This window comes from Saccopteryx leptura, chromosome 6 (genome assembly GCF_036850995.1).
Source record: "Saccopteryx leptura isolate mSacLep1 chromosome 6, mSacLep1_pri_phased_curated, whole genome shotgun sequence".
Classification (NCBI taxonomy): Eukaryota; Metazoa; Chordata; class Mammalia; order Chiroptera; family Emballonuridae; genus Saccopteryx; species Saccopteryx leptura.
The window spans coordinates 15,458,876-15,471,976 of NC_089508.1; the positions used below are offsets into that span (position 1 = coordinate 15,458,876).

Sequence of the window (13,101 nt, forward strand, 5' to 3'; positions counted from 1 at the left end):
ATGGATGGATGACAAGATACTAATCAGGTTGCCAGAGAAGTGTCATTAATTGAGCAATTACTATTTTCCAGGTACTGTGCTAAGTGCTATCCATGCATTACCTCACTTACAATACCCCGTAGGTAGATGTGATGAATGTCACTTATATAAATGAGGACTCTGAGATTCTGGAAGGTCATGGAACCTTCCAGAGGGCACACAGCTAGCAGGCAGTGGCTCCAGGACTCAAACCCAGTTCTGTCTGCCTCTGGGTGCCATGCCTTCAATCACCACACGAAACGGGGTGGGCATTGGAAAGGATGATAGGGCTTAGTAACCATTCCCAAACCTTCTTCCCAGCCGCGGTGGAGACTGTAACCAAAGGCTGGATCAAGACGCCTGGTTTCCCCAGGACTGCCAGATGGGCTGTTTAATCAGACTCAGACGGTGCGGCTGACAGACACCCCCATCATTTATTTTCCTCTCATCAGTGAATAATTGAGCCTGGCTTACGGCTGTGGCAGGGTAGGGCTCACCCAGTGGATTCTGCCTCTTTGTTGTCTATGTGTACCAAGGATAAATTTCACGATGTTTTTTCTGTGTATGTAAGATGTGAATAGAGGTTAATTCTGCACCAAACAGAACACCTGTCAAAAAATTAGGGCCTTGCTTTTATAAATCCCCAGCTACCCTTTGATTATTGCTGTAACTCACACAGACAGAAGATAATCTCTAAATTATACAGAGGCTCATGATTAAAATATTTTGCCCCTCTTTAGTAGTTTGAGAAGAAAGGAGATGTGGCTTTGGAGGTTCGGTGTCAAATTAAGCTATAACAGAGTCATAGAAGAGCATAATAAATATGCATAAAGAGACTAAAAAAAGCATTTCTAATAGGTCCATACTGTAGGAATTTGCTATGTGTGAAATTGAAAAACTTCCTAGGGAAAATCCTTGGCCCATTTGCTTTTAAATTCACTTTTTATGCTCTTTTTTAAAAAAAATGTCGTAAGCTCCATTATTCCCACGCAGAAGAATCGGATCAGAGGACCGTTCTCAGCGCTCTGCAGCTCCCCAAATGCTGGCCTAGAGGAAACCTTTGTGGAGGGCAGGTAACTCCTGCGCACCCTGCCAGCCCGCAGCTAGGGCAGGAAGTACCTTTGTTCTGGTTTTTCCTGCAAAGAGCAAGGCTACAACCCCAGGCATAATTGATCAAAGAAAAGAACTCAGAAATATTTTCTGAGCCCATCTGGGCTAGACTTAGCAGGTGAGAGAGTGGGAAGGACAGCGGCAGCCCTGAAGAGCTTATCATTTAGCTGGGGACACTGGGTGTGCATCTGTTAGAACCATAGCCTGTTTCAGAGAGAAGCATCCAGGCACTTGCTTGACTGAGAGTTGACTGCCCGTGGCAGCGAGGTTTTCGGAGGAGGCGGGGCTTACACCTGCTCATCAATGGATGGTCTGGACTGGCGTGGGAAAGAACGGTGAAGGTTCTCCAGGTGGAGAAGGTCCCTCCCCAAAGTTCAGAATTGGGTCTGCAGTGAATAAAGCTTCCTGCTGAGGTGCAGGCAGCGGCGGAGAGGTTGTAAAAGTGTTTTCAGAGAAGATCTAATTGCTGATGTCACCTTTGCTGCTTTACAAGAGTTAGCCAAGTCTTCCCTTGAATTAACTCTCCATATTCATTTTCCTAACATTAAGAGGAGGGCACTATTGGGGGGAGGGGAGAACAACGGAGATCAAAAGCAGGTCTTTTGCTTTTCAGAATACTCTATCGGGTCCTAAGCAAGCTTACAGATTTGCATGTGGTTCAACCTCTTTGCCCAAGATTTACAACAAGGGTGAAATTACTAGGCAGCAGCTTCCAGGGCTTCTCTGCACGTTACGGAGGTATTGGGTCACTTTGTACCATTTCAATAGCTTTATGAGCTTAGGTGGTGCTGTGGATTTATATAATGTTTTCTCCACCTTAATTCAGACATTAAAGTTTTGGAAAAGTGCCTTAGGCAACTGACATAGCTCCAAAAACGTAGTATCGGTTTTGTTGGTGTCTGAGAATTTGGGTTATACAAGGCACAATTCCTTACACACCCTTGACTGTCAGATAAATATATCTTCATTTTCTTGGAGGTCTTTCATGAAGCAGGTTGAGTTTTAGCTCTTGTGCACCCGATCGTATTTACACCGCCACAAAGAAAACAAATGAGCTAATATAGCCCCTAAATTTTTCATCTCACAGACTATGAGCTGAACTTTCATAGCTAATGTGTTACTGAGGTTTGCCTTTTTTTTTTTTTAATCTAGAGGCAAAGGAGTAAGGAAATAATGATTTATTGAGTAACTTCTACGTGCTCTGTGCTAGGGGATTTACAAGTGATTTTTCATTTAGTTCTCAGAATAAAAATCAAGGTAAATATCATTTGCATCGTCTATTAAGTAGCATAATAATAATGCCGATGTCTCAAAGATGCCATTAGGACATAATAAGATAATGTCTGTATGGTATTTAGCTTAATAGCCTCCTCATTGCTATAACCATTATCCTTATTATAATCATTTTAATTTTATTTACCTCACCAATGTTATCAAATTGAGTAGGAGTCAGGATGAAAGCATTTTTTTTAAAATAAAAAGGCCAAATATTCATAGCTGTAAATAAGAGAGGGAAATTACTTTGCCTATTGATAACCACTTATGTGTGTGAAATAGGTGTATATTCCGAAGCTCCTTTAAAATTCACTTGGACTGGGATAACTTAGTTGGCACATATCCAGCGGCCAAATCTTGGTTTCTAATATTATTCCCCAATAAAAGGATCCAGACTTATTTGGAGAGATGGCTGGTTCTAGGTCTGGGGAAGAAATATGCAAGATGACCCTAGATCATCTTATAGTGCTAACAAGTAAGGAAGTGTTAAAAAACACACAGCATGATGATGGGAATATGTCAAAGGGACAGAATAGTCGACTGAAAGGGTCAAAGCTGAAACCATGTGAACAAGAAAATAAATAAAGTAGTATTGGATTATAACACAAAGTATAAAATAAATATCCATGAGCCCATACTGAATAAATAAAGGACTGAATAATTAAATAAATGGAGAAGAAGAGATAACTACCCAAATAAAAGAATTCAAACTAATTAATATAGATTCCCTGTCCTCAAGAAGACAGAGGACGACTCCCTACTCCGTGAGCATGGGCTATGCATAGTGATTTCCTTCCAAAGAGCACAGTGTGGGAATGGGGAAAAGAGAGTAATTTTGGAGTGAAGAAACTTGACAAACTCAACCAGGAGATCAAAGTCAACAGCAATGTCCTGCTAATAACAAAGGTCAAGAAAACTGTTAGTTTACCTTTGTGATTTCTCTCCTATAAGCCTGTAATCCTAATGTAATCATGAGTAAAACATCAGACAAACTAACTGAGGGACACTTCATGAAATATCTGATCAGCACTCATCAAAACTGTCAAGATCATCAAAAACAAGGAAAGGCTGAGAAACTATCACAGCCAAGAGGAGCCCAGGGACACAGGATTAAATGTAGTGTGATGATATCCTGGGACAGAAAAAGTATTGTGAGCAAAAACTAAATAAATCTAAATATAGCATGAATTTTAGTTAATAATAATTTATAAGTATTATTGCATTAATTGCAACAAATATGTCACACCACACTACTATAGTAGTCCCTGCTTATCCATGGTTTTGCTTTCTATGGTTTTGGTTACTCAGAGTCAACCGTGGTCTGAAAATATTAAATAAAAAATTCCAGAATTAAACAATGAATAAGTCTTAAATTGTGCACTGTTCTAAGTGACCTGATGAAATCTCGTACCATCCTTCTCTGCCATGCCTGAAACATGAATCGCCCCTTTGTCCAGTGTATAGTGGCTGTCTCGGTTATCAGATCAATTGTCATGGTATGTATGGCTTGTGTTCCATTTACTATTACCTTATGTAATCAAGGCTCCGAAGTACAAGAGTAGTGATGCTAACAATTTGAATTTGCCAAAGAGAAGCCATAGATATGTATGCAGAGGAAAAAATACCACATAGTATATATAGGGTTTAGTACTATTCAAGGTTTTAGACATCCACCAGGGGTCTTAGAACATATTCCCCATGGATGTGGGGGGACTACTATATAACATGTCAATAATATGAGAAATTGGGTGTTGGGCATATGGGAACTCTGCGTTGTGTTTGCAACTTTTCTGTAAATCTAAAACCATCCTAAAGATATTTAGTTTTGTGTACACTTGCTGCAATACACGTGTTTATATGTGTGCCATATTTTAGATAACCAAGACATCACAGATTCTTCTGGAAAACACGTTGAGGGCAGGGAAGCTATAGAAATATGGGGACAAGGAAGCAGGTCGCAATTTCTCTTCTTTTCAGTTTGCAAATAGAGAGCATCCTAATCATGTAATTCTAAGTAACAGGTAAAAGAAAAGTTAACTATTTCTCCTACATTGCGGATGAGGGTGAGGCTGAAAAGAATGAGGGGCTTTGTGCGTCCTGGGCTCTAGGACCTGTGTGAATCCCTTTTCTTTTTCTTATTAACACAGTACTTATTTGTCTTCCTTCTGTCAAAGCCTGAGCTGACCACTCTCCCCAGGCTGCCTGGGGAGGCATAGGAAAGGGAACACACAGGGCAGATGAGTCACGGGAGAAAGAACTATGGGAGGTGGCGACAGCTCCTTCACGTGGCCAAGAGGATGAGAAAGGCCACCATCGGGCGAAAGAGCCCCCATGGCTTCTGAGAGGGCACAACCCAGGATGGCGTAGGACAGGGGTCCCCAAACTTTTTACACAGGGGTCCAGTTCACTGTCCCTCAGACCGTTGGAGGGCCAGACTATAAAAAAACTATGGACAAATCCCTATGCACACTGCACATGTCTTATTTTAAAGTAAAAAACCAAAACGGGAACAAATACAATATTTAAAATAAAGAACAAGTAAATTTAAATCAACAAACTGACCAGTATTTCCATGGGAACTATGCTCCTCTCACTGACCACCAATGAAAGAGGTGCCCCTTCCGGAAGTGCGGTGGGGCCGGATAAATGGCCTCCGGGGCCGCATGTGGCCCGCGGGCTGTAGTTTGGGGACCCCTGGCGTAGGAGAAGCGTTGCTGCTTCAGGGCAAGGATCCTGGCATAACCAATGATGAGGATCCCCAACAGAGTCCCAACTCCAGCCCCAGAGCCTGCCACCCCCACTGTGGCAGCCCCAGCCCCGACGAACTTGGCTGCTGTATCAATGCCCCTTCAAATGGCGCTGGTCTGGAAGCTGCGGCTAGAAATAAGAGAGGTTGGGGGACGTGGGGCTGCCACGCTGACAAGGCCCCCATCCGTCAGTGTCTCCCGGTCGGTTCAGCACCACTGCAGACAGTGACCGGGTCAGCAGCTGAGAGGCGTTCCTGCCCAAGGAGGGGGTGGAGACAAACTTGGTGCAGGTGTATTGATACATTTTCAGGGGATGAGGGGCTGTGGCAGGAGCTGCTCCCACTGCGGAGAAGACCGAGAGGGGTAGGGTTGAGGAGGCGAATCCCTTTTCCTCACGAAGTTGATCTCTGAGCTCATGGGATCATGGCTGTGAAAGTGACTCATGGGGTGCAGCCTGATGAACACGTCAATCACAGCACTCCCTGTTCGGGGCGGCGCTTCAGGAGTTCCAACCAGGGAGGGCAAGGTGGTGATAGGCCTTGGCTCCCTGGGCCCCTGGGCAGAGCCCCTGAGCTTTGTTTCTTGGACAAACAGGATTCACCGGTCAGCTTTTTGAGCAGATGGGTGTCATGGTCAGGCTGTGCTTCGGTACTATGAGTTTGGAAATGGGAAGGGGGCCGAGAGGGCACAACATGGTTCCCAGGAATTGAGGAAACGGAGCCCAGGCCAGTGTGCCCACCTTGGAGAGGGAGAGGAAGGGTACAAATGAATGTGTTTTTGATTGACACTAAAGAAAAATGGTAATGGATTAGATGAAGTGACAGGTAAGCAACAACAGCAACAAACCCCCACAAAAAACAGAAAAGGAAAAAGATAGATAAAGAGGATAAATGGCAAAACAATTATTACCATTTAGAGGAAGTAGCCATCCAGAGGGGAAAGGGCATTGTGAGGGGCGAGTGCAGTCGGAGGCACGCTGGAAACTGAGGTACTGTTGGGCTAGTCAGGCAGGGAAGCATGTGGACATACGGAACTGGGGTGGGCCCCAGTAGCCAAACTGGGAATGTAGAGTAAGGGCGACAATTCAGAGAAGGAGAAATAGAGATGACGTCCCAGGTTGTGCGAACCGGGAGCCTTCTCTGAAGGACAGGAATAGGCACAAAGTCAAGGCAGACTCTCGCGAGGGCTCTCACACACGGAAGACAGACAAGGAAGAGCGTCATGAAATAGGGTGTCCTCAGACTCCACAGCTCTCACCACATCAGAAACCGAGCGGGGCCACCAGCTCTCTCTTGGTGCTGTCTCGCTAAGACTGGCTAAACCTGACCCGTGAATAGCTGAAAAGGGCAGTCATCTAGTAAGTCTGACCTGAGGTGAGCTCCAAATTCCTACCAGGGAAGTTATTCTTTTGCTTGAGAGCCTATTTCCACAAGAGGGGTCTATGACAGGGTGACCGATCCATAAAACCATCATATATTTGATCATACCCATCAGGATAATTTTGAGAGGTAAATGAGGTGCTATTAATAATTCCCGAAAGGGAATATGGTTAACCTATACATATCAACAGTCACCCGGCCAGGAGAAAGTTTTGCCCAAATCATCCCGTTTCTTTCAAGATCCTTTGAATGAGGTAATGTGCTCATTAAATTAATTCTTTTCTTTTTTTTCTCAAAGAGTTCTTTCTGCATATATTGACCCCTGCCTGTATTTGTCTGGCAATTATTTTAAGTGATCTGGCATTTGCCCACGTATTTCGTATTTCGGTATTGAATATACCACTGGAGATGAATCTGAAAACAAAACAGACATCTCTAACAATTGATCATTTCCTTATCTCCTAACGAGGCCTCCCAGGGGTGGCACTTTGAGGGTGAGATCATAAGCACTTCAGTGGGTGAGGATGGAAGTTCCGGACAGCTTCACGGGCAGAGGGTAGAGTTCAGGGGAGGGTGCTGCTCCTCTCCTTCCTGTATTGCTGCACTTTTTTTTGGAACTTTCAACTTGTAAAATATTGCTGTAATAATTTTCCCAACAATTCACAAAGTCCTTACCCACAGCTTCCTTTATCCAGCCCCACGCATTACACTCAATTAGTCACGTTTTCATGGGCCGCAGTGGATAATTAGCCGTCACCCCTAACCCATGCCGACACTGAAGGGAGCTGATTGCCAAAAATAAGCAGAAGAAATGGGCCGACGGAGTGCTGACTGACACAGAGGCGAGCGGAACAGACAGCGCCTTGGCCTCTGTCCTCTGCAGCTGTGAGACCGGTGCCAGGTTGCCGACGAGGACGACCTGACTGCAAACACCCCTTCTGTGCCTCATAGAATGCCCTAGATTAGAGGCGAGAGAGGGAAGGGGGTCTGAAGAGGTGAAGTGCCTCCAGGCACTGCTCTTTGAGGAGAACTCTCCCCCCATCCAAGGTTTGTCATTTTTGAGGCCCCCTGGTGGAGCAGAACCAGAAATGAACGTCGCTGGCAGGAGGGACAGTTTCACTTGGAAGTTGATGTAACTTGGTGGCTTCACCTAGAGATAATCATGGTATCAGGTGACTCTGCTACCGAAGTGGCGTCTTAAATGCATGTACAGAGCTGAGGTGGGACTTGGTTTTAATAATTTGGGATATTAGGTGACTAAGTTGTAGATCTCATGTTATAAGTCAGGGTGATGGTGAATTTGTATATGTCACTTGACTGAGCCATGGGGTGCCCCAGACATCTGGCCAAACATTCTGAATGCGTCGGGGAGGGTGTTTGTGGATGACATGAACATTGGAACAGGTGGACTGAGTGCAGCAGGGTGCTCTTTCTCTGGCAGGTGGGTCCCGTCCGATCAGCTGAGTGTCTGAATAGACCCAAAGGGGTGCCTCTCCTGCCAGTAAGAGAGACAGCCTGCTGTTTGACTGCCTTCGAGCTGGGACACTGGCTTTTCTCCTGCCTTCAGACTTGGACTGAAACATCAGTTATTCCTGGGACTCAGGCCTGGGGGCATTTAGCCTGGAAATACATAGAGGCTGCCAAGTCTCACTATCTTCATCTGCAGGTGGTGAGACTTGTCATCCTCCATAATTATATGAACCAATTCCTTACTATCCATCCATCCATCCATCCATCCATCCATCCATCCATCCATACACTCACCCACCCTTCTTCTTCCTTCCTTCCTCCCTCCCTCCCTCCCTTCCTTCCTTCCTTCCTTCCTTCCTTCCTTCCTTCTTTCCTTCCTTCTTTCCTTCCTTTTTTCCTTCCTTCCTTCTTTCCATCCATTCCTCTATCCTTCTTATTGGTTAGGTTTTCTGGGACTAACATAGATGGTATTGGTTTTCTAAGGCCGTTGCAACCAAGTGCCACAGACTGAGTGGCTGAAACAACAGACATCTAATTCCTCAAAATTCTAGAGGCAAAAGGTCTGAGATCAAGAGGTTGTCAGGGTTGCTTTCTTCTGAGGCCTCTCTCCTTAGCGTGCAGATGCCCACCTTCTCCCTGTGTCTTTACATTGTCTAACCCTCGTGCATTCTGTATTCTAACTTCTAGGACTTAAAATTCTTATAAATACACCAGTCATATTGATTAGGGCTCACCCCAGTGACTTCATTTTAAGTTAATTACCTCTTTAAAGACCCTATCTCTGAATAGAGCCACGTTAGGGGGAGGCACTGGGGATTAAGACTTTAACATATAAATTGGGGGTGGGGGATACAATTTAGCTCATAATAAAGACCTTCTGTACAGATTCAGGAGATTCAAAGTGAGAACTGATGCTTTAAAAGGACATGCTGGAAGTGGCCCACATAGAAAAAACTACATATATATATTTTTAATCAGGGGGATTTTGAGGCCAAATATCCTTTTCTTTAAAAGTATCTGCTCTTTTCCTTAATGGACAACATTGAAAGGATAAGGGTGGCTGACTGGCTCTTGGGATGCAGAGAAAGTGGGGAGAGGACTTTAAAAATGGCCTTTAGATTCCTAAATGGTAAGTAGAGAAATTGCCCCAGATTGCTTGGGGGCATCTCAGCTAAAAATTAAAGGCTTTTAACTGTGCAGTTTCTCTGTGAACTTCCGGCCATAAGATTCCTTTTAAATGGGACACATGCATTAACCTCTTGTCCTGGTTAGTACTCCTCGATCAAAGGTGGCAAGAAGGAAACTCATTCTACTTGAGGAGAAAAGGGAATTTATTGGCACAAATCTGCATACTTTCTGGAAGGCCAGAACAACCAAGTAGCAGGAAAGGTGAGGCAGGGAGCCTCAGGAATGACTATAGGCAGGTAGTCACACATTATCAGGGTTTCTCTTCTTGGCCGGTTCTTGCTTCTTGTTGCCATTGGCTTCATTCTCCCTCCCTCTCTTGATCCTCCAAGAAGCCCACAATTCTGTAGCTTTGCATCTTAGCTCTTTAGCTACCCAGAGAATCATGGACACTGTTGAGATCCAAAACATATGTCCTTGAGAAGGGCTCTGGTTGGCTCTGATTGGCCCATATTGTGTCAAGTATCTGCCCTGGACTAATCAACTGTGGCCAGTGGGCAGGGCCTTGTGGTACAAAATGGCTGCTTTCACTGTGGGAGTGGAAGTGGGAGGGAAGAGTTTGCCAGTAAAAGGAGGACAAGCAAATAGTCCTGTTGGTATCTTCTATACCTAGTGCACGCAATTTTTATACTTTTTAGAAAAATGACCTTTAGATCTTCTAGATCAGTGGTCCCCAATTTGGTACCAGTCTGCAGAGAAAGAATAAATAACTTACATTATTTTCGTTTTATTTATATTTAAGTCTGAATGATGTTTTATTTTTAAAAAACGACCAGATTCCCTCTATTACATCCATATAAGACTCACTCTTGATGCTTGTCTTGATCACGTGATACATTTATCCGACCCACCCTAAAGGCCGGTCCGTGAAAATATTTTCTAACATTAAACCGGTCCGTGGCCCAAAAAAGGTTGGGGACCACTGATCTATGGTTTTATTTAGAAACAGTTTTTTTTGGGTGAAGAATTCAAACAATAAGTAATTTAATTTTTACAAATTAAGAACATTCTCAGATAGTTATGATGGATAATCATAAGGTACCTGGAGAGTTTCAAAATTTCTAAAAGCAACGAAAAGAACCCAAATCAGCAGTGGTACAATATGTGTTCTTCAAGGGGCTTTCAAAAGCAAAATAGAATTAAATGTATTCAGAAGTAAACACTGGATGTCAGCTAAGGTGACATACCTACAGGATGACCGTATGTTTTGTTATTGATTCCAGGATGGTTTGAAAGTGAAAAGGAGGCACTATGAATAACTATGCAGAGAGAACACGAGAAAGTGCACAGTCACTCTGGCATACATTGCCCTCTTTTCTTGCACGTTGTCTATATTTTTCATTAGAGCCCGTAATATATTAGTTGTATTTTTAAAACTGCCTGTAAGATAGTTCCTACATATTTATCATATCTGAATCTGGTTCTGATCCTGGCTTTTCTCTTCAGACTATTTTTCTTTTCCTTTTATCAGGCCATGTAATATTTTGGTGAAAGCCCAGGGTGCTGGGTAATAGAAACGGCAAACGGGCCTTTAGTGTGATGTTGTATGCTCACTTGGCAAGGAGTTGGGTTGTATTTAATGTCTGCTGTAGCTGCAGGTACCAGAGACTTCAGATCGTTGATGCCCTTGTTTTTGCCCCCGTTGTCTTTGAGTTTCTTTCAACTTTTCTTCCCAGGAAGGGTCTGCGTCTTGCAGCTCTTTCAGCTGTAGTCTGCTCTTTATGCTGGAAATCTTTTCATCTGATGGTTAGGTAGGTAGCATGGAAAAACATTCTATAATCTTGATTAAATCTCAGTCTTCTAGTAAGCTCCTGTTCCCTGGCAGTGACCTTCACAAATGTTTCTAGCTCCACCCCCAAGCTTAGGTGAGGCAGGATTGGTGAAGTGGGAGCATGCTCCTCCCCCATGTGGGGCTCTGGTAAGTCTTTTCTCCTGGCCTGCTATGAAGAACATTGACAATGTTAACTTCGCCCTTCCTGACAGTCACTGGGGGATCTTTCCTCACTCTTTATCACAGAACTTGATGGGGCTCTAAGAAGCCAAACCCAAGAAAGGGTTGGGGTACCTCTAACCCTGTGTAGCCCATAGGAGATCCTCATGCTCAAGTTAGTATGTCCAGCCTCCAGCAATTCATCAAAATTATCATTTAAGTGTTACTACCAACAACTCTACACACGTATGTTTAACAACTTAGATGAAATGGAACAATTCCTCAAAGAACAAAAGCTACAACAATTTAATCAAAATTAAGTATATAAATTGAGGAGACTTATAACTGTTAAGGAAATTGAATTTATAATTTAAGAACTCCCTGAAAAAGAAAGCACTAGAAAATCTAACAAATATTTAAAGAAAAAATAACATCAATCTTACACAATCTCTCCCAAGAAATGGAAGAGGATGTAACAGTTCCCAATTCTTTTTATTAAGCTAATATCACACTGATACCAAAATCAGACAAAGTACCAAAAAAAAAAAAAAAAAAAAAAACCTACACAAAAACTAGAGACTAATATCCATAATAAATATGCATGCAATAATTCTTAACAAAATATTAGCCAATGAATTCAGCAGTCTATGAAAAGGATGACCATATGGGATTTATTTCAGGGATACATTAAAAAAAAAAAAAAAACAACACAAAACAAGCCATATACTTGGATGAATCTTTAGAGAATTATAGAGTAAAAAAAAAGCCAATCCCAAAATGTTACATATTGTATGATTCCATTTGTATAAAAATTCTTGCAATGACAAAAGTATAGAACTAGAGAACAGATTATTGGTTGTTAGGGGTTAAGATGGGAGGTAACTGAGTTGCTGTGATAGGGGACGTGAGGTTTCCTGTCAGTGAAGGAAATGTTTTGTATCTTAATTGTATCAATGTCATTATTCAGGTTGTGATTTTGCAAGATAGTTTTGCTAGATGTTACTATTGGGGTAGACTTGATAGAAGGTACCCGAGATTTCTTTGTATTATTTATTATAAACTACTTATAAATCAACAATGATCTTAAATCAAAAGTTTAATAATAATAAAAAAAGAAATCCAAGGTTATATAAGACACAGATGAAAGGAAAAGAGAATACAATCCAGAAATACAATAGCAAAGAATCTTAGGGTGGTGACTGTCCATTGGACCTGGAAGTCGATCCACCTTAAAACGGAGTAGAAACAATTCTCAAAGAATATCTGCAAGAAGAAAATGATACCAATAGTGAAGTGAAGAGACCGGGTAATCCTAGCCATATAGTGAAAGTATATTGTTTAATTATTTCATACATTTATAACTGAAATAGGCTGCTCCTCTGTCTCTATTCCTCCAAGGTTTTTATACTTAGGCAGGACAGGTTTAGTGGTATAGGACTAGAGTATTTTCTCTGCTTGTCCAGTTATTCACTTCATGGCCCACAGTGAATAATATATATACAACCACATACAGTATTATTAACGCTATTTACCGCTTGCAATGCAGAATAAACTTATAAGTTAAGCATGAAGGTCTCAGTTGTATTTTAACATTAATGTAACTGTCATAAACCTTGACACTGACCATATAAAGCTAACGACTTATGGATGAAGGGGCAGATGGGAAGGCAGGAGTTGGAAGGCTATGGAGGAGGAATTAAGGCAAATGTAGAGGCACTAACTTCCCATCCTAACATGTTGTCTAAAGTCAATGGGTCAAGATATTGTGTGAAGTCAATGGTTTAAAGACTACAAATAGCATGATTTAGACTTGTGAATATAACCTACAGAATTAAAAAAAAAATATGACTGGCAGAAATATAGAGGATATATTATGGAAGGCAGTATGAATGAACTAAATCCTTCATTCTTCATTGCAGGGAGTCAATATATAATTCTTCAAGTTAGCAAATTAAAAAATAAAGTGTAATGCAAACAATTTAGTATT

The 13,101-nt window shown here is 42.3% G+C and overlaps 1 pseudogene; it reads right to left on the minus strand.

Moving 5' to 3' along the window:
- Positions 1–4,684: 4,684 nt before the first annotated feature.
- Positions 4,685–5,513, minus strand: LOC136377011 (ATP synthase F(0) complex subunit C2, mitochondrial pseudogene; annotated as a pseudogene).
- Between the last annotated feature and the right edge of the window lie 7,588 nt (positions 5,514–13,101).